The sequence below is a fragment of the Vipera berus genome, assembly GCF_964194415.1.
Source record: "Vipera berus genome assembly, chromosome: 1".
Lineage (NCBI taxonomy): Eukaryota > Metazoa > Chordata > Lepidosauria > Squamata > Viperidae > Vipera > Vipera berus.
Genome location: NC_138202.1, coordinates 302173678 through 302196887, shown reverse-complemented (window position 1 = coordinate 302196887; position 23210 = coordinate 302173678). Strand labels below are relative to the sequence as shown.

At 39.3% G+C, this 23210-nt stretch overlaps 1 protein-coding gene across 2 annotated transcripts in view; it reads left to right on the top strand.

Moving 5' to 3' along the window:
* The window catches only part of LOC308678543 (uncharacterized protein), an 86162-nt gene that overhangs the window by 55156 nt on the left and 7796 nt on the right, over positions 1-23210 (top strand). The window lies entirely within an intron of this gene.

Below are 23210 nucleotides of genomic sequence, written 5' to 3'. Positions count from 1 at the left end.
ACATAGACTGGGTAGTGCAAAGAATTAAATGTAGGGGGGATAATCGTATTAACTGAACTTGATTAATTGAATGAAAATGTAATTAAATTCATATTTAAAATGTAAGTTTCAGCTCCCACTTTTTTGTCCTTGTTTTGCTTATATTCTGGAAAGCAAGGTTTAGCATGCCATTCATTTGCTCTGAAAAATTTGCAAACACACACAATTTTGTCATAGTTGCCATAGTTTCCTAGATAGTAGAAAGCTTAAAATGTAAAAGTTCTTCAACTATTAATTGCCTCAGAGGATAGCTTGAGTACCTCATTTCAGGTGAAGAAGGTAGCAAATAAGCACAGTATTGCCAATCATGAAGAAAAAAGAGCTTTCATATTTTTATAATCTGAGTAAGGAGATTAAAAAAAATTGGCTGTAAGATTAAGCTGGGATAGTCAGAGAAAGACATCAATTAGGATATTATAGGATAAGTTAATGTTATAGGTTAAACTAGTAGGATAAATTAATAACTGAAGGTAATAATCCTATAATAGGGACGATGGTATATTTACATCTGTTTCCTTTTTTTATATTCAGCTCTTGCAAAATCCATGTTTTTTTTAATCCACCCTCTCCTAAGTCGCTTAACTTTAGCCAATGATGGATTGTATTATTGCCCCATTATATCACAAGAACATTTCAGAAGATGTTTATATTCAAGCCATTATTTTCTTGATGGAAGCTTATATGCCACTTCAAATCACTGTAACACTAAATGGCTTGCAAGCATACTGATAGAATAACATAGTAAAGAAATGCAATAACCATAAAACAAATGCGAGTAACCGATCTAATCATCACAACCAGTAACAATACATGTTACTAGCGCCCTTAAATTGTACCAAGTTCAACCACCTAACAGCTGCTTTGGTTCCCAAAAGCTTTTGGACTAAGCAAGTTTTTAAACACTTCATAAATGTTAGGAGAGTGCAGGTTTTATTCTGGATGGAATCCATTCCACACAAGGGAACCTCCTTTAGAAATTGCTCATCACCACCACACCACAAGAGAAGAGTGTTTCTGAGGCAGGCAATTTCTATTTGGAATAAGAGCTCTTGAAGATAACCAGCAGCTTGAATTACCGGTACATTTCTGAATAATTAAGCCAAATGTAGGTTTGTATATTTGAGATGATTAAGAAATATTAGTTATTTATTACCAGGGGTAACTATGCAGAGAAAAACACATGTCTGCTCTATCAATAGACCTGTTATAAAGAAGGCGAAACTATGTTTATCATTGTACGAGAAAAACAATAGAAACGTGAATGTGAAAATAATGTACTTGCTTTGCAGTTTACTAGTCAGTAAAGTAATGATTTGGACTCCTGAAGTTTCTTTTTTATTATATATAAGATTTTTATTGATTTTTTTTCATACATTCAGTAGTACTTTTTCAACAAACGTGTTGTCTGAGTTTACGTTCACTAATACAGATTTAATTCCTAATCTTTTATTCTTTCCTCTAGCCATTGATAAAATGTCCCAAGTTTGATAATATTCAGTTTCTTCTTTTCCTTTCAACCTCAGAGTCAATCTATCCATCTCTGCACATTCTAGTATTTTTTTAAATTATTTCTTTATCTGATGGTATTTCTTCATTTTTCCAATACTGCACAAATATAATTCTTGCTGCTGTTGTTACATGTAGAATCAAATACATGCTTTGTTTATCATATATTTTGTTTTATTATACCTAATAAAAAAGTTCTGGTTTAAAATCTACATATTTTCCCAACATCTTTTCTACCACGTATGTATTTTTCCCAATAACTTTGCTTTGGCACACGTCCACCAAACATGGTAATAAGTACCTGACTTGTGTTTGCATTTCCAACATCTATGTGACATGTTTTTAAACATTTTTGCTAATCTTGCTGGTGGCAAGTGCCATTTATAAAACATTTTATATAGGTTTTCTTTATAAGAAAAGAAATCTTCTCTGAAGATTTAAATTCATTAATTTTGAAATTCATTTGGCAAGAAAAGAAAGCTAGAATCAAGATGAAAATGTTACAAGAAGCCAAGGTTTTGGTTTGCCACAGTGGGTCTTATATTATCAAGCATCTGTATTAACATGGGTAAAAGAATGGATAATTCTTAGAAACAAAAGGTTGTTATATTTGGAGGGACATGATTTACAACTGGGTGGCACACTTTTTTATGGTATGGGAAAAATAAAATCCACAAGTACTTTCAAAACCAATATAGAGGAAATACACTATTATCAACATGGGAAAAAATAAAATGTAAAATATATCTGAAAATTCCAGGTTGGCTTTCAACAATGGACGTATTCATACATCCAAATTTAGTCAATTTTGAAAAAATCCAAGCATACAGAGATATTCTAAATTCTGATGGGAACTTAAAATCTAAACAAGAAATGAAAAATCAGGGTATCAATCTATCATGGTGGGCATACTTACAAATGTAAGTTAGATGTTTTTTTATTGAAAAGTTTTAAAATACATTTTATATGTTTTTTTATTGAAAAGTTTTAAAATACATTTTATAAATGTAAGTTAGATGTTAAAACTGTATGGATTTTATAAGGAGCAAACCTTGTTTGATATTATTAACCTCTGATGAGAAACTAATTAAGAAAATTTATAATTTTCTATTAAATTTGAAAATGGAAAGCGAACAAGTTAAAGAAACAATGATAAGATGGGCTAAAATTTTTGGAAATGATATAGAATTAGAAAAATGGCAAAACTTGTGGGAAAGAAATTATAAATTGACAATGTCAACTTCTTATGGACTCCTGAAGTTTCTGAACAATTCTTCACAATACCTTCATTTTAGTGACTGTGTATTAAGCTTTCAATATCCACAAGCTGAGGTATACTTTCCAGTTGAAATGCTGTTTCTGTAAAACAGGGTACTGTATACCTTTGCTAACCTCCAGAATAAAGGGGGTTTGTTTTGCCTAAAACTGAAACTTTGCACCATTCCCCCACCCGTTTTTCTTGTTTCTGAATGCTCTGTATTAAAATAAGGCAACTAGAAAATATAGATAAATTGGTCCCTCATAAAGAAATAGGGTAGAAGTGTACACTATGGAAGTATTTCAGGAATTATTTCTGCACAGCCTATAGTTCTACAAATGAAATAATTATTTGATTAACAATTTAATTTCAGTCAGTTTGGTGTACTGGTTAAAAATCTGACTTAGAAACCAGAAGGCTATGAGTTCTAATTTTGCCTTAGGCATAAAAGCCAGTTGGGTGACTTTGGGCCAGTCAGTCTCTCTGAGCCCAACCCACATCACAGGGTTATTATTGTGGGGAAATAGGAGGAGAAAGCAGTATTATGTACCCCAAAGGTGCTTTTCCAAAACACAATTGGACTTTCTTGCTTTTTTCCTTGAAAATGTTTCGCTTCTGATCCAAGAAGCTTCTTCAGTTGAAGAAAAAAGTCCAGTTGCCTTTTGGAAAAACATAGACGAGTATTATATATGTTTGCTTCCTTGAGTTACCTATAAAGTAATAAAGGTGGGATAAAAATCTAATAAATAAACTCAAATTCCATACCTTTCATCCTGTGATTTCTACTTCTTGTGAACATAGGGCAAAATTTGAGGATGGATTGATGCAGAGGCCAAGTAAATGGCATCTTGTTTATGATAATTGCAAATTGACAGATGCCTTTAATGATGGAAGCAGAATCCTCATCTGTCTGGGCCTTTTTTCGCCCCAGCCAGAGGCTTTTGACATTGCTAGCCTAAGTCAGCCAATGTTAAGGTTTTCTGCTAGCTTTTTTTAAATGGAGGATAACTGAGGGAGTGCTAATGAAACACTACTGAGTGACTTGCAGCAGATTGCTGCCAAATAACCAGATTTTTAAAAATGTTTTTTCTATAATGCCATGCTTTGGAAGGGAACTAATTTGGTTAGCCTGCTCACTACATAGTGGCTATTCTTTCTTCTGATTTCTTGAAGTAAAGCTCAAGAACACATCTTCATATTGCCCAAATAGGACACTCACTTCTGAAAGGCATTCTACAATCTGTCACCCTGCCTTGATTTTTTTTTCTTTCTTAACGGACAAGGAGATAAATACAACTAAATAGATCCTAAATGATGCCACTGTAGGTGGCGAGGTGTAATTACTTCTCCACCCTCATCGCGTCCGCAGATAATCGCCCGGCCGCCCTGTTTAGGGTGACTCGCTCACTTCTTAATCAGGAGGTGAGGGGGGATCCCTTACAGGGTCGTGCCGAGGAGTTTGGTCAGCATCTGTCGGATAAAATCGCTCGGATTCGGACCGGTTTGGACTCCAGCTGGGCAGAGTCTGACGATCAGGACACGGGCGGTCTTGTCAATGTTATCTGGGAGGAGTTTGATTCTGTGACCCCTGATGAAGTGGACAGGATTATGGGGAGGCTGAGCTCCACCACATGTTTATTGGACCCGTGCCCTTCCTGGCTGGTTTATGCAGCTAGGGAGAGGACACGAGGCTGGTTCCAGGCGGTGATATCTGCTTCTTTGAGTGAGGGTAATTTCCCCACCGTCTTGAAGGAGGCGGTGGTGAGACCCCTCCTCAAGAAGCCTGCCTTGGACCCAGCTGTGTTGAACAACTTTCGTCCAGTCTCCAACCTTCGCTTTCTTGCGAAGGTTGTTGAGAGTGTGGTGGCGCATCAGCTTCCTCTGGTCCTGGATGAAGCGGATTATCTGGATCCGTACCAATCGGGTTTCAGGCCCGGGTACAGCACGGAGACGGCATTGGTCGCTCTGGTGAATGATCTCTGGAGGGCTCGGGATAGGGGATGTTCCTCTGTCCTAGTCCTATTAGACCTCTCAGCGGCTTTCGATACCATCGACCATGGTATCCTGCTGCGGCGTCTCAGGGGATTGGGAGTGGGAGGCACAGTTCTTCGGTGGTTCTCCTCCTATCTCCTGGGACGTTCGCAGTCGGTGTTGGCAGGGGGGCAGAGATCGACCCCTAGGTCTCTCGTTTGTGGAGTTCCTCAGGGGTCGGTTCTCTCGCCTCTCCTGTTCAACATCTACATGAAACCGCTGGGTGAGATCATTCGTGGTTTTGGAGTTGGGTATCATCAATATGCTGATGATACCCAACTTTTTATTTCTACCCCAAACCACCCCAGTGATGCCCTCGCTGTGATGTCCCGTTGCCTGGAGGCGGTTCGGGTCTGGATGGGGAGGAACAGACTTCAACTCAACCCGGACAAGACTGAGTGGCTGTACATTCCGGCATCCCGGGACATTCAAAATGTTACATCTCTTTCTATGGGGGGTGAGCTGTTACCCCCCGTGGATAGGGCTCGCAACTTGGGAGTCCTCCTAGATTCACGACTTACTTTGGAAGATCATGTAGCAGCTGTGACTAGGGGGGCTTTCGCCCAGGTTCGCCTGGTGCGCCAGTTGCGGCCCTATCTGGACCGGGATGCCCTGTGTACGGTCACTCATGCGCTCGTGACCTCTCGCCTTGACTACTGTAATGCTCTCTACATGGGGCTTCCCTTGAAGACCACTCGGAGGCTCCAACTGGTACAGAATGCGGCCGCGAGAGTTGTCTTGGGAGTTTCCCGGTACTCCCATGTTACACCTTTGCTCCGCGAGCTACATTGGTTACCAGTTGTCTTCCGGGTGAGGTTCAAGGTCTTAGTGATGGTTTTTAAGTCCCTACATGGCATGGGTCCGGAATACCTCGGGGACCACCTGCTGCCGGCGTCAACTCCCCTCCGCCCTGTGCGTTCCCACAGAGAGGGCCTCCTCAGGGTGCCTCCAGTCAGAGAATGCCGGCTGGTGGCCCCCAGGGGGAGGGCCTTCTCTGTGGGCGCCCCGGCTTTGTGGAATCAACTGCCGGTGGAGCTCCGGATGGCACCGGATCTCCGCTCCTTCCGACGCGGGTTAAAGACCCACCTGTTTGAACAAGCTGGCCTGGCCTGATGGGGAGTTAATTTGGGTTTTAAATATTTGTATATTTTATAGTTTTATCTTGGGCATTAATTTAATTCTATTTTAACTTTTGTAGTTTTGTATTTTTATTATATGCCCTGTTCACCGCCCTGAGTCCCTCGGGAGAAGGGCGGTATAAAAATTTAATAAAACTAACTAAACTAAACTAAACTTTATAGGTGCTATTCTTCTATTGCTGTCCCAATTCCACTCCAGTGGCGTCCTGTTTCCAGTACCAGTCTGCCACCTCTTCTCCCATCTGAGAACTGGAGTCTCAGCATGCTGGCAGTTCTTCCCTTCCACCTCTGGATTTGTTGTTTTGTTTTGTTTTGTTTTTTAATTGAAACATTCTAAGGTTCTTGCAAGCTATTCAACATGTTGAACTCTTTTTTTGTTTTTGCAGGATGAGGGATAGTCAATCTCTTTTCATTATTTCATACAACATTTTGTACATGTGCATATATTGCCTGTTTTGGCTTGTCTCCTATTGACACACAACCAACCAGAATGAATTCCATATTAGATCAACTCAGCAAAAAATACTGAGGTGAATTTTTCTCTATAAAAGGAATGCTATGTTCAGAACCCAACAGCCATTCTTTTAGTTCATCACTTCTATTTCTTGTTCCTCTGTGTTCAGTCATGTTTTCCCCCACATTTTTCTAAAGAGCTTTTAAAAAATAGTCTTAGAAACTTTTGAGATCTTTCAAAGATATGAATACTTCAAACTTGGACTGTCACTTTGGCTATAGTTCTAGCAAATTAATCAGGGGACTATCTTAAAGTAGATGCCAAGTACCTTACATGTATCAGAGAATTTCTAGATATAGAGAAGACTCCCCTATTTTCATCTCTTTTTTCCTGGTAATTTAATTGCCATACAGTTCTTCACTTCATTTGTGCTGTTTGCAATATAAATTAAGCTGGAACAGAAAAGAGAAAGATTGTGTCTTATCTTGATACCATTAGTTCCTTGGATTTGGATCAGAGTCATCAAACAATTTCCCTTAATTCTTCTTTCAGTAGTCTGAAAAGCCACTGTAGACAGGTGAAACTTTGTGCCCTCTTAAAACAACAATTTTATTTTTCAACTTGGAATTGAGTAGGCATTCAAGATTTTACTTCTTTGGCAAAGGTTTTGCCTTGTGCCAAAAATGAACAAAATGTATTGTACTGTACTATAATCAAGGACAATATAATTGAAGAGATGAACAGCTACTCAAATAATTTAGTTGTTGCATTCATACATATAGTCTGGCAATAAAACTCAATCTGAAAACAAATTAATGGATATAATATAAGAGAATATAACTTAGTAAAATCTACTTTAGTTTTTTCCAATAAAGGTGAATATTTATAGCTCAGGGTTGAAATGAGGTACCCTTGGTGCTCTCTGAGCTTGGTTGTTTTCTTGCAGATATTTCTTTATCCAAATTAGTTAACATGACTAGTACTAATGACATTACCTAGTTTTGGTAATGAAATGTCTGCAAGAAAACAAGCAAGCTCAGAGAGTAGCAAGGACAACTTAGTTTTTTTCTTACCAAAAATGATTATTTTTAATTTGAACCCTGCCCTGAGGATGAAAATGGATCATTTCAATAGTAAAATAAATGTAGGAGATGAAGATGAATGGTAAGAATATTGTTTGTAGCTTTCTTTTGTAGGATATTAGCTTGTCAAAGATGACATTTTCATAATCAGCAGAACTAAAAAACGGTAGTTATTCTGATACATGCCAGAAGGAATAATCTGTTTTGATACGTTCTGGGAAACAGTAAGTTAGAATTTGAACATGATGCATTTATTTACAGAATTTATACCATGCCCATTTAGATAGTGGCCAATGCATTTCTCTTTCTTATAGATCTTTTACATCTTTGAAATGTACTGGGAAGAATTGATTTGGCAGCTGATCATTTTCAATGTTCTATGGTGTCTGCCTTTTGAATCTGCTTATTATCTGATGCAGTCCCTCCCTTGATTTCTGTTAAGAATACTTTAAGTCTTCAATCAATGAGAACTCTTGATTTTAAAATCCCCTTTGCCGGTTGCAAATAATCCATTATGCTGACTGTTTTGGCAAAGATACAGCATGATTTTCAGTGTCATTGTAACTTTGAATGGTTGCTCAATAAATAGTCGTTAAGCAAGGACTACCTGTATCACGTTATCTTCTTAGCAATTTCACTGAGCTTTTTTTTTTATTGAAAAGTTTTATCATACATTTTATCTTTAACAAACCCCCCTACCCCTCCCCTATCCCTCCCTCCTTACCCCTCCCCCCCTCCCCCCCCCGACTTCCCAGAGCTAAGTACAAGGTATAAAAAACAAAAAAAAAGGAATCATAAACAACCATATGCTAACAACCGTAAACTCTCTAGCTCATATAGGATAACTACAAACACTATTACTATTAAATATGAAAAAAGAGAAAAAAGGAAGACTTATTCAAATGCTACATGAAACTTTTTAGTCCCATATTTGTTCTGGATATACTCAATCCATTTTCTCCACTCCATAATATAACGTTCTTGCGAGTGATCTTTCAAATAAGCCGAGATCTTTGCCATCTCTGCCAGGTCAGAAACCTTTAAAGTCCATTCTTCTATAGTCGGCAGTTCCTCCTTCTTCCAATATTGACCTATTAAGAGTCTTGCTGCCGTAATTAAATTCAACATCAACTTAGTGTCCACAACTGTTGCATCTGTAATTATTCCCAACAAAAAAAGTTGCGGACAAAACTTTATCCTTTGTTTAAAAATCTTCTGCATGTTCCACCAGACTTTTATCCAAAAAGCCTTAACCTTTTTACAAGTCCACCATATGTGAAAATATGTTGCGTCTTCGTCACCGCACCTCCAACATTTAGGCTGATAATTCGGATACATACTTGCAAGCTTTTTAGGATCTAAATGCCATCTATAAAACATTTTATAAAAATTCTCTCTTAGATTTTGAGCTTGTGTAAATTTTACGTTCCTCACCCAAATCCTTTCCCACGTATCCATTGTAACAACTTCTTGGATATTTTGGGCCCATTTAATCATACAATCTTTAACAAGCTCTGTTTCTGAGTCAATTTCTATCAATGCAAGATATATCCGTTTGATATGTGCTGGACCCTGATTTCTAATTTGCTTTATCAAATTTTCATCAGTCATTGTAAAACCAATTTTCTGGTCTTCTTTCCACCTGGCTCGTAGCTGAGTATATTGAAACCAATTTTGAACAACCTTCTCTTCTCGCAAGAGGCTATATGATTTCAAATTCCAGACATTTCTTTCCAAGCTCAGAATCTCCTTGTACGTAGTCACATCATGTTTGAAACCAGCATGTATATTTTCTATTGCGTGTTTTGGAATTGCCCACAGTGGTATCTTACAATCTAGCTTATGTCTATACTTCTTCCAAACTCTCAACAATGCCTGTCTTAGAATATGCACTCTAAACACATTGTCTACCTTCTTGTCATACAACAAATATGCATGCCAGCCAAACAACAAATCGTGGCCTTCAAGATTTAATAATCTCTCTTGTGTCAAATTAATCCAATCACTTATTCCTACTAATGCAGCAGCTTCATAGTATAGTTTAAGATTGGGCATTTTAAGACCACCTCTCTCACGAGTATCCTGCATAATCTTAAGTTTAACTCGTGGCCTTTTCCCTGCCCAAACAAATTTATTGATACCTCGCTGCCATTCCTCCAAATTAGAATCTTTCTTAAGAATCGGTATCATTTGAAATAAAAATAGAAATTTAGGCAGGACGTTCATTTTCACTGCTGCGATCCGTCCCAACAAGGACAATTGCAATTTTTCCCAACTCTCCAATTCTTTTTGAATATTCCCCCATAGTTTTTCATAATTATTTTTATATAACTTTGTATTAGAGGGCGACAAAAGCACCCCAAATATTTAACCCTTTTAACAATCTCAAATCCAGTTAATCCTTCTAAGAGAGCCTTTTGCGAAACTGTCATATTTTTGGCCAGAATTTTGGTTTTCTGTATATTAACTTTAAATCCAGAAACCTTCCCGTATTGTGTTATTATCTCCATCAGGTCCACAACAGAGTTCTCTGGCTGGGTCACTGTAACAACCAGATCATCTGCGAATGCTCTCAATCTATAATCCTGATCTCTAATTTGTATACCCTTAAATTTTTCCGAATTCCGTATTTTAACCAATAATATCTCTAATGTTAACACAAATAACAAGGGCGATAACGGACACCCTTGCCTTGTGCCCTTCTCAATATTACATACTTCTGTCAGACTATTATTAACTATAATTCGGGCAGTTTGTTTTTGATATAATGCCCTAATCGGTTGTAAAAAATTTTCCCCAAAATCCATTTTATCTAAAACTTTCATCAAAAATTGCCAATTCAATTGATCAAAAGCTTTTTCAGCATCTAGAAAAATTAGCGCCGCAGGGATCTGGTTGTTCCTTTCCAAAAACTCTAACACATCAACTATATGTCTCACATTATTTTTCATTTGCCTACCACTAATAAACCCCGTTTGGTCCCCATGAATCACCTGTTGCAGAACCCTCATCAGCCTATTAGCCAACACCTTAGCAAATATCTTGTAATCTGTATTTAAAAGCGATATCGGTCTATAATTTTTAACTTGAGTAGCATCTTGGTCTTCCTTCGGAATCAAGGAAATAAAAGCTGTTCTCCAAGACGGTGGCACCTTTCCCCCCCTCTGGATTGTCTGGAACAGTTCCTTTAACGGTTTCATCATCTCTAATTGTAAATTTTTATAATAAGCCGCAGACAAACCATCCGTACCTGGTGCTTTATCCATCTTCAATTCCTTAATTGCTGTGAGAATTTCTTCTTCTGTAATTAATTGATTAATCCCCTCTTTTTGTACTTGCGTAAGAACCGGGATGCTAGCATTCTCCAAATATATATCAATGTCTTTTTCATTAATCTTCTCCTTAGCATATAATTTAGAATAAAAATCCACAAAAGCATCCTTGATAAGGTCCTGTTGAAACACAACCCTTCCTTTATGCTCAATTTTATCTATATTAGAAGCCCTTTGCTTTTTCCTCAATCTATAAGCTAACCATCTACCTGGTTTATTGGCGTTGCAAAAGGTATTATGCCTGGCAAACCGCAAATTGGTTGCCACTTGGTCAGCCATTAATTTATCAAATTGTCCTCTTAACAGTTTAATAGCCTCCTTAATCTTCACATCCTCTGAATTCAAAATCAAAGCCTTTTCTTTTTCCTTTATTTCATTCTCCAGTTCTTTCCTCCTAGCTTCCACAGCACGTCTATGTTTATTATTCATATATATCAACACCCCTCTCATATAGGCTTTACTAGCATCCCAAACCATGTCCATAGAGGTGCCCTTATTCATATTCATTTCAAAAAAATCCTTCATCCGCTGTTTGCATTCTTCCACATTACTCTGATTTCTAAACAAATTCTCATTTACGCGCCACGAGCGCCTATCTCTATTCTCCTTATCAATCTCTAGCCAAACTGGGCTGTGATCAGAAATAGTTCTTGCACAAATCTTCACCTTTTTAGTCCTTAAAAAAAATCATTAGTCAACAAAATAAAATCGATCCTAGAAAAAGATTGATGTCTGTCAGAAAAAAAAGTATAATCCTTTTCCTGCAAATGTCTCTCGCGCCAAATATCTCGCAGTTCCAAGTCATCCTTCATTTCAAAAAAGGATTTAGGCAGTCTAGCATGACTTGGGACGCGCTTAAAAGCTCCAGCCTTGTCCATCTGTACATCCAAAACACCATTCCAATCCCCCATAAAAATAAAAGATTTATAATCCAACTGGGTAAGCTTTGTATGAAGTAAGCTAAAAAAGTCAGCTTGTTGTTGATTAGGAGCATATAATCCAACTAAAAGCGTCTTTTTGCCTTCTAGCAGCAGCTCTATCATAACGTATCTTCCATGCTTATCTGCTTCAATTAAGTCTGCTGTTAAAGCACTTTTAACATAAACAACCACTCCATTTTTCTTATTCATTGCAGAAGCAACAAATTGCGTACCCAACCTTGAGTTCGATAAATACTTTTGATCCACAACCCTAATATGCGTTTCTTGCAAACATATAACATCTATCTTGAATTGTTTTAAATATTGAAAAACTTTCTTCCTCTTCTGTGGTGAATTTAGTCCATTAACATTCCAAGTTAAAAATTTAGTTGTCATGCATATCATCCCAAAGCTCTTGAAGCACTGCTTTGATAGGACTATCTTTTTTAGGCCGTGCTCCTCCCACTGCTTGGCTATAAGTACGTTGTGGAAGTTCCATAGACTTCTGCTGATCTTGTTCTTTTATTTTTTTTGATCGTTTTAAAGCAGCACGCGTCACCCTCTGCTCTCTAGGATCATCCAAAGAAGTTGTAGCTTGATCTCCTCCAGCACCGTTCTCCTCTGTCTGTCCATCTTCAGCCTCTTGATGTTCTCCTTCTCCAGATCTCTTTGTAGCTTCCAAAAATGATAATGGGGTTGCTTTTAAAACGTTATTGTAAAAATCACGTGCCTGCATCACGGTACCTTTTACCTTCATGCATCACCATCAGCCCAATTGGAATCTCCCATCTGAACCTTATATCTCGTTGCTTGAGCTCTTGCACAAGAAATTTAAAATCCTTCCTTCTCCTTAAAATCTTTGGAGGAATTTCTTTTAGAACCAAAACTTCTTGATCAGCAATCACAACTTTAGAATCATAGGCAGCTTGTATAACTTCATCTCTAATTTCCCTCTTTGCAAAATAAACCACCAATAAATAGTCGTTAAGCAAGGACTACCTGTATCACGTTATCTTCTTAGCAATTTCACTGAGCTTTATGCGGTTCATACATCATTGTCATGAACTGTCCTACCTACCTTTCCCTTCCTCTCTTTTTTTTAACAAAACAGTCTATAAGGATGGAAATATGAAATAGATGCATGCATGATTTCAAAAGCTTTCAACAAGCCTGTGTAGCCATTGATGAGAAATGTAGGTGATGAAGAAAAGGCATGCCCCATATCTTTTAACTGGCATTACTACCCTTGGAGAAACCTCTTTGGAAGAAGCCCAGCAAGACCACTGCCTTAACAATATGGAAAATTACAAACAAATTTACAGATAAAATAAATGATTGTTAATGTTGAACTTTGAACTTTGGAATGAAGATCTTCCATAAATGTAGAAAAAAGTTATATCAATTTACTTAACTATGTAAGTTCATCCATAATGAGGATCACATAAATTATATTTCCATTTACATGGCTTCAAATGGTTACAATTCTCTTTTAGACAGCATTTTGAAATAAGAATGTTGAAATCCTATTGATATAGATCAGTATCTTGGAAGTATACTCTTGGTTAGATATGTACAGTGTGGCAGGTTCCTCTCTTTTCCTCCGGAAGTCTAACACCATCTCCTTTGTCTTGCTGATGTTCAGGTGCAAGTTGTTCTCTAAACACCATAGGGATAGTTTTGTACCTCCCCCCTGTACGCTGTTTCATCTCCACCTGCATAAGACCCACTACGGTGGTATCATCTGTGAACTTAATGATCACAGTGGATGGGTCGGACAATACACAAATGTATGTGTACAGTATGGGTACTCTCTCTCTCTCTCTCTCTCTCTCTGTCTCTCCCTCTCTCCCTCCCTCCCTCCCCCTCCCCTTTCTCTTCTTTTCCCTCTCTCTCACATGCACACACACACACAAACACACATATACACATGGAGAGAAACCCTTACTCCACCCAGATATAGTGCAATCTAATCTCTAATCTCATTTTTGTTCTTCAATAATCTGCTTTTTTGTTTGACAAAATTCTTACTGAGAAGTCAAGCAACAGAATCTTGTGGATCAAGCATTTAAGTGTGGAACAGTTTAAGTCCTATTTTGAAGGCGGTTCCTGTTAAACAAATAATTTTTCCTCCTATGTTAGTTTTTAGTAATTCTTGTCCATATGCTATACCAGGGCAAAGCAATTGGAGAGAGAGGAGAATAGAAAGGAGAGGAGAAAGAAAATAAGAGCAAGAATAATTAACTATAGACTTTTTATTTGTGGTAATAATGAGTAATTGGAAATTTTAAAAATTGTGAAGAAAGTAGCTTTATACAATGAAGATTCTGTACCGAAATATGAGAATGAGTACCATAGATTTACAGCCTCCTAAATATATTTGAAGGCTGCTATATATAAAGGTGATGGAAGAATTTAGTTTTCTGATGCAGTGGAGAGCATGGCAAAATCAAGTTAAAAGCAAAGGAATTTAGGCTAAGCATTAGGAGGAACTTCCTGGCAATAGGAACTGTTCAGCAATGGAACAAGCCATCTTGGAAACCTATTATAGACTTTCTTTTAAGCAGAGGATAAACTGCCATTTATTAAAGGTGCTCCAGTAGCAAATTGCCACTATTGAACAGGGCTGGAATCAGTGATGGAAACTCTTTACAAGCATGCGATTCTTCCTCCTGTTAGATTTTCACCCACATGTTAATTTTTTTAATGGATTTGCAATAATGAAAACAATTTTGTTCTATATATTTGCATAAACAATATCTTTCTTTTTCTAAATACAGTAAATTAACTGGCTAAGTTGGAGCAGATAGAAATTCTATTAATCTCATATTTAATAGCTAGAATGTTTTTGTTAACTTGTCAATAAGCATAACTATATCAAAATATGCTTTATAAAAATCTAGATAATTGGCATCCCTTGATGCTTTGCTGCATAAGTAATTTGTATGGCTTAATTCTACGCTGAAAAAAACCCCCAATAACATTTCTGAAATTTATCTCTGGATAGGAAAAATTAGACATACCTTTTCAAAATTATCTATGCAAGCCCAGAGACCCATAGAGATTTTGCACATATTTGATATTAAGAATAAATGAATGCAACAACAGATATATTTATATAAAATACATTTATAGTGTTGGAGGAGGGGAGATTACATGACTGTTTTTCAAATATATTGGGAATAAACTGATGGAAATTTCATCCAGTGATCTGGGAGAAAGAGGTTTTTCTCTACAGAGGTAGTAAATTGTCAGTGTTCTTTTTCCCCCCCTTTGTGATGCTTGTGGGAATTTGATTCCTTTTCATTTAATCCTTTTGCTGTATAATACACCCAAGATTCTTATCCTTGACCTCTGCTAGTAAAGCAGTTTTTCCAGAGGCAAATGTACTGTGCTGGCATGTGCAGCACTAATGCCTTTCTGAATGGATAATATTGTTTGCCTTGGATGGCTTAGCTTTATGAGAGTGCAGTGTTTAGAACCAATGCAAATTATTGGGTGTTCTATGCATGAGCATCTTCACTCATTGCACATTAGCCATAAGGAAGCTATTCATTCCTTGTGCTGTGGATCCTTGGGGTTAGCATCTGATTTGCATTACATATAAAGGCCATAAAGTCTTAGAAGTACATGTGCCAGCAGCACCCTTTCAAAGCTACACCCTTTGAAAGCTTGTGTTGGTAGAATGCTTGTGCCACACATTTCTATAGCTCAGTGGTAAAGAGCCTAACCTCATTCAGATAGTCTTGAGTTTTCATCCAACCATCATGATTCTCTTGGGAAGTTGTATGAATTAGCTACAAAAACAGGGAAAACAGCATTGCTTTTGTACAAGCAAGAGGTCTTTGGAATAGAAACCAAATACATGAAAGTAAGAGAAGATGCATTCCAGTAGTGCACATAAACTCTTTTCTGAGACCCACAAAGTTCACAAAATCCTTGGGGTTAGCATCTGATTTGCATTACATATAAAGGCCATAAAGTCTTAGAAGTACATGTGCCAGCAGCACCCTTTCAAAGCTACACCCTTTGAAAGCTTGTGTTGGTAGAATGCTTGTGCCACACATTTCTATAGCTCAGTGGTAAAGAATACAAGTTTATCTCTTGGAATTTCCTGCAAGACTGGAGAAGATCCCTGTCTGAAATTCTGGTGAGCTGGAAGTTTTTCTTACATTGAATCAAAATTTTGGTCATCCTGTATTGACTGGCAGCACTTTTTGAGATTTTTAAGAAGGGACTTTAGTTTGCTTTAACTGAAGATGCAGGAGCCTCTTTATTTATTTTGATGCAAATGGCTTATAGCCTGCTGTGCTTTAGTTACTTTGGAACAATACTTAAATAGGAAGGAGGTCTGACTCAATATAATAGAGATGCTGTTTTCTTAATATGGTTTTGATGGGATATTATGGAAATTCCAAATTGACCTCTGTAAAATTAGACTTAATGATAACAAAAAAATCTACTTTGCTTGCTGTGGAAATATTTGGAGCTTAAAGAAACTGGTTCTCTTAGATCCCTCTTTTCCAGCTTAAGTGTTCTATTATGTTGGAATTATGGTTTCAAGAACTGCTGTATTGACTGAGAATTTAGAAAGTTGTAGTCTCAATTTATCTGGAATGACCATCTTGGAATAAGTTGGCTATAATCCCATATTTGTTATGCCAGGGACTTTTTATACAGTATTGCTTCCTGTATGGCATTGCTTCCTCTTCGATAACTTTCTAGACTGAATCATATCAAAAACTAAATTCTGAATATTCTTTCAACTGAACTGAATTCCTACTTCTTTGGCATGTTCATGGTTTATACTTCTATTCTGCAGTAAAACAAATTTCTTCATGAACTTTTTGAATTGACATTGACTTCATTTCAGAAGTATCTGAACAATTTGTTAAATTAGCCCTCTGGCTTAAAGGTATGGCTGTTTCCATTGCTTGCCAAGAGCCTAACCTCATTCAGATAGTCTTGAGTTTTCATCCAACCATCATGATTCTCTTGGGAAGTTGTATGAATTAGCTACAAAAACAGGGAAAACAGCATTGCTTTTGTACAAGCAAGAGGTCTTTGGAATAGAAACCAAATACATGAAAGTAAGAGAAGATGCATTCCAGTAGTGCACATAAACTCTTTTCTGAGACCCACAAAGTTCACAAAATCCAGAGAAAATAAGAAAAGTTAATGACCTATTGTCCTCATTCCCAAATTAGGGAAAGCAGATAGCTACTGAGTCATAATTCTGTTGTTTTATCCATGTAAGGGAATTAGGTATCTATCTGTTACCAGGCCAATTTATAAGTAGAACATATTTTAAAATATCCCAGTCTGTTCTGTTGATACAAACACATACAAATATATTTTTTACTTCAGTTTGAAATGTTCTTTTTGTATTATATCGTAACAACATCATTTTAAGTGCAAAGATAGTGAGGATAAATAAAAGCTATGGCTATCTTGTCTTGATGTGAGTAAGAATCAAGATCCAGCTAATTTTCTAATATGCCTGGTTATGTGTAACAGAGCATAAAGCCTCTCTTTGTAAAGAGCTTTTCAAAGAAGATTGGGCATTGTCTAGTTATCCCTTTGTACAATTGCCAGTGGCCACCTGACAACTTTGTAAATACATTAGCTCTGGGGTTTTTTTGCCCTTAATGAGGACATTGGCATGGTTATTTGACCTTTTCACATAAAGCTACCCCAGCAACATTGCAACCGCCCTATGAGGGAACTAAACAAGTATTTATCCTTTCTAATATTGTAAGTTGGAACTTTAATTCAACCATTTTAAAGGATATAGTATGCCAGATATTCTACAATGCAATGGACTTGAACCATTGCCAGAAGTGAATGCTTAGAAAGTGTCTGGGTAAAGGAACTGTCCTGGAACACAATTCCAAATTAGTGAGGGACATAATATAAAATTATATTTGCCAATACAAGCAGGAGAGATCACATAGAGAAGGAAAAACTCTCTTGTTGGAAATAAAGTACAAGCAGTGGAACACTGCTGATTCCAATCAGACTAGCAGATTCTTCTGCAATGATGAAATTGTTGATACCCTGTATTTCCTCAAACTAATGGTAGAAGTTAAAGGAATAATTTGATAATCAAAAGAATTTCAGAAACAATTGCTTAAAAAGCTGCTCTAAAATGCACCTGGGAAAATGAAAACTATACTCAGTTATCAAATATGACAGATTAATTCTAGCATTAGTATACTTCAGTAGAGTGGTTGTAAAAAGTACCTCCAAAACCTGCAAAAGAGGGATGCAATATTTACAGTGGTAGGATTTAGCCAGTTCGCACCACTTGGGCAGAACCGGTAGCTAATTTTTTGTTGCCCAGGCCCAGAATGGACTTCCGGAAGAAGCATCCACACAGAGAACTGGTTGTTCACATATTTGAATCCCACCACTGAGTATTTGGCACTGCCATTTTTGTCCTCAGGACCTAAAGCCAACCAACTAAACCAGGAATAAAATAATGGGGGGTGGGGAGAGAAGAGACTTGCTTGAATAAAGCAGTGGTTTAGCAAGTCAGGCCATTGGCTTAATCTCCAGCCACGAATGCTAGATTTGGCTTTCATCTACAGCCACATATCTACAGCTGATTTAAACCAGATGAGGCTTTGTCAGCTTATTTTTGTCTGTGGGTGGGCTAAAAAGTAGCAGAGTATAAGATAAGCATTAGAATGTGGATTGGAAATAGTCTTATCCCCAGAGAGTTTGAAATCCTTACTGTTCTAATACAATTGTTTCCTGCTTATTTATGATATACACTTTAAAGGGAATGTTAGGGTTAGGATGATACCTCTAAAACCATTGGAAATCTTAATGGGGGATAAGAACGTGTCTTTAACTGAGTGAGAAGTAGATTTGTTGTTCCTCATAATATAGTCTCTTGTGCCTTAGGCACACATATACCGTATATACTTGAGTATAAGCCGAATTTTTCAGCCCACTTTTTGGGCTGAAAAATTCCACTTCGGCTTATACTCCAGTCAACAAAAAAACTTACCGAGGACTTGTGCGCGGCCGAGGCTTTGGTGCTTCCGGGATCGCGAGCACCTCTCCCAAGGCACCGCCATCCGGAGACCTGCCGAAGTTTGGGGAGGTTTGGGGAGGTGCGCGCGCACCTCCCCAAACCTCCCCAAACGTAGGCAGGTCTCCGGACCTCCGCGCCTTGCCTGCCTGCTTCTTTCCGCAGCGGAAAGAAGCAGGCAGGCAGGGCGCGGAGGAACGGAGACCTGCCGACGTTTGGGGAGGTTTGGGCGCCTCCCCAAACCTCCCCAAACGTCGGCAGGTCTCCGTTCCTCCTGCCGACGTTTGGGGAGGTTTGGGCGCCTCCCCAAACGTCGGCAGGTCTCCGTTCCTCCGCGCAGACCTGCCGACGTTTGGGGAGGTTTGGGCGCCTCCCCAAACCTCCCCAAATGTCGGCAGGTCTCCGTTCCTCCTGCCGACGTTTGGGGAGGTTTGGGCGCCTCCCCAAACCTCCCCAAACGTCGGCAGGTCTGCGCGGAGGAACGGAGACCTGCCGACGTTTGGGGAGGCGCCCAAACCTCCCCAAACCTCGCCCAAACCTCCCCAAACGTCGGCAGGAGGAACGGAGACCTGCCGACGTTTGGGGAGGTTTGGGGAGGCGCCCAAACCTCCCCAAACGTCGGCAGGTCTGCGCGGAGGAACGGAGACCTGCCGACGTTTGGGGAGGCGCCCAAACCTCCCCAAACGTCGGCAGGAGGAACGGAGACCTGCCGACGTTTGGGGAGGTTTGGGGAGGCGCCCAAACCTCCCCAAACGTCGGCAGGTCTGCGCGGAGGAACGGAGACCTGCCGACGTTTGGGGAGGCGCCCAAACCTCCCCAAACGTCGGCAGGAGGAACGGAGACCTGCCGACGTTTGGGGAGGTTTGGGGAGGCGCCCAAACCTCCCCAAACGTCGGCAGGTCTGCGCGGAGGAACGGAGACCTGCCGACGTTTGGGGAGGCGCCCAAACATTTGGGGAGGTTTGGGGAGGCGCCCAAACCTCCCCAAACGTCGGCAGGAGGAACGGAGACCTGCCGACGTTTGGGGAGGTTTGGGGAGGCGCCCAAACCTCCCCAAACGTCGGCAGGTCTGCGCGGAGGAACGGAGACCTGCCGACGTTTGGGGAGGTTTGGGGAGGCGCCCAAACCTCCCCAAACGTCGGCAGGTCTCCGTTCCTCCGCGCCCTGCCTGCCTGCTTCTTTCCGCAGCGGAAAGAAGCAGGCAGGCAGGGCGCGGAGGTCCGGAGACCTGCCGACATTTGGGGAGGTTTGGGGAGGTGCGCGCGCACCTCCCCAAACCTCCCCAAACTTCGGCAGGTCTCCGGACGGCGGCGGCTTGGGAGAGGTGCGCACGATCCTGGAAGCACCGAAGCCTCGGCCGCGCGCTAGTCCTCGGTAAGCTCCGGGCGGTCACTTGCTTCGCGTCTCCTGAGGGAAGGGGGGGCGACTGGAGCGGGCGTGTTTCCTCGCCTGCTGGGCGCCGCGATTTGCCCGGGGAAAGCGCGGGCCCCGAATGGCAGCGTGGAGCGAGGAAGCGGACAGCCAGGGCTTCCCCGAGAGCCGCGGCCACACAGGGTATTCCTGTGTATTCAGGCTTGCAAAATGGCGGATCGAGCCTCTGCTGGCGGCAGAGGCTTGCAGAACGGCGGATCGGCTTATACTCGAGTCAATAACTTTTTCCAGTTTTTGGGGGTGAAATTGGGGGTCTCGGCTTATACTCGAGTCGGCTTATACTCAAGTATATACGGTACTTTTTTTTACTTCCAGGTGTCTTAGAATACAGCTCCAGTTGGCTCAGTCAGCATTGTCTGTACTTTGGAGTCACTGGAATCCCAATCCCAATCAATTAGAGGGCACCAAATTGAAATAGCTGCACAAAAAGTCTCCATTCAGGCTGTTGGCATTGTAAAAGTAAAGAAAAGCAAATTTCTGCATTCTTGTGGTGTCTTTCATGCTGTAACAAGTTTGTCTGCCCAAGGTCAGAGGCAGAAACAGCCAAGCTTCTTACATACCTGATTATCAGTGCTTTGTATTTTATTCTCTATAGTTTTATGTATTCTACAGAGCTCCAAAATAATGATAAATACAATGGAAAAACAGTAAGGTTTCCTTAACTATAAGTGATATTGCCAATGGCTTATTATTCTTTACATGTCCTCCATTTTAGAGTTAGTAAACTTTTATGTCTGCCTGGATTATTTTTGATAAATCACATGCTAGATGAAACTGCAAAAGAGAGTACATGCTTTGCACGAGGCTAGTAAGTGGCCAGCATGCCATAAAGAGCAGATAATTAGCTGAAGATTGGTCAGAACCTCAGTGTTACAGTGTTACATTTACACTATTTCCTAGGATAGCATTGCAAGGTAATTTTGGTAACAATAGTTTTTAAAATAGTTCCTTACAGCCCACCAAAAATCTAATAGAGAAGCAGCTAGTTGTTCCCTTTTTCAGAGAGACTCTACTGGATGGAGAAATATGCTTTTAAAAGTGACTTTTAGAGTAAAAACGTCCTGTAAAATTCACTAAGGTTTAAAAGGGGCACTGAATACTGTTTCTATTTGAATTATTGTACTATTTTCCACCACTCTTTCAAGTTATTATTATTATAGTCAGGAAGAAAATCCATTAAAAGGAGAAGAACAAAATATGATCATAACACAAATCATATGACAAGTGCATGTTTCTTGTGGCGTCTTTGGTGCCTTTTGAGTTTGGCTGCTTGTTTGTATATGTTACTTTACCCAACTAGGTAAACAACATCACCAGTGCAACTAACAGTGAGATTTGCTCCACGTCTGAAAGTAGACAGCTAAGCTCAGAAAGCAGCCAAGAACTCCATACTTCAATCCTGAATGACATATTTACTCTTCTATTATTTCTTCTTGCTGGGACAGAATAGTTACATCTCCACTGAGAGGTTTTCATTTTCCTTTATGTTGTTAACATACCAATAGAGGAGCAGAAAGGCAATTTCAAAGCAGAGGAGCCACCTCATAGGTGGTACATGTCTTACTATTTATCCATCTTCTTCTTGAGAGACCTCTTGTGACTTGCCCTCAAACCTATCTTATGTCTAACTGGGATATGTTAAATGGGCACATCTAAGGAGATATATACTTGAAATATTTCTTTACTTCATATATATATTGATATACTTGATATATTTCTCACGGAACCTTCATGGATCAGTGTGGTACCAACAAAACAAAGTCAAAATTTTGAAGCCATAGAATGCTGTATCTCCAAACCAACTAACAACCCAACATTTTTTTGGTTTTCCATGCTTGAATATTTTCATCATAACTGGCGTTTTGTCCAATGAGCCGTATTTCTGTGAAATCTTGTGTTTTCCATTAATGTGACCCCATAAAAGACTCTGGTTCTGGCTTTACTTCTGTAGTGCTACGCTACAGAGTTTAAGGTTCTCTTCTCCCTTTCCTTGATGGATTAGCTCCATTGCCTGCCTGCAGCCAAAAGTTCCAGCTGCTGTTTGTTCACCGATCCTGTTGGTTGGCATTTTTTTATTGAAGAGAAGTGCCAAACTCTTTGTCCACTTTCCTTGCCTCTCTCTCAGTAGAGTACTGGTAAGCGGCTTCCTTGCACGGGGAAGGACAAATCTGTCTGATTAATTCTGCCCCTTTAACTCTAAATAAAGGTTGCTATGTTACTCTCCAACTTTGAGGCCTGCCAGAGCACACACCATCCATAATGCCACAGCAGGCGGCTGGTGAATGGAGACTTTTTAAAATATGCCTCTCCTGCTGTGTTCTTGCTGTTAGCCAAGCCTTCTGGCTGTGTAGGAGGATGTTGGATATGATTTCATGAAACAGAGCTACAGTATAGTTGGTTAATTTCTAGGCTGAGCACTAGTTTCTTTTCCCATGAGCCGCCACCTTGGCATGTGGAGGGAAGAGAGAAATTAATTTGATTTGCATTTATCTGCACACTGTCCTAACTTGTCCTTCCAGAGCCAAAGTATGAAACAAAATGGAGTTGGTATGCAAAATCTTGACCTTTTTAAACAGCAAAGCCTTACACAATATCACAAACATAAAATATACTACATACTAATAAGGACTTGCAAAAATGTGGTTTGCAAAAATCCATATATTAGTGTTCTGTACAAAAAGTCCTTAGTTTTAGAAAAATGTAGCTGAAAGAATAGGTATGATTTTTCTAAAAAGGTTGCAAAACTAAGGATGGGGAAATAAGAAGAACTCAACTGCCCAACTGAAATGGAAGGTTCACCCTTATCTATTTGCTATCTGAGTGAGGCATTTTTGTTAAAAAAAATCTACTTCGTATTAAAATTATTTTGTGCTATAAATGTTTTGTTTTATAACAAAGGTTTTGTTTGATAGTGCTGAAATCCCTCTTAATACAAGACAGGGCTAAGTAATACTACTTGTCTCACAAAGTGTAGAAAACTCTT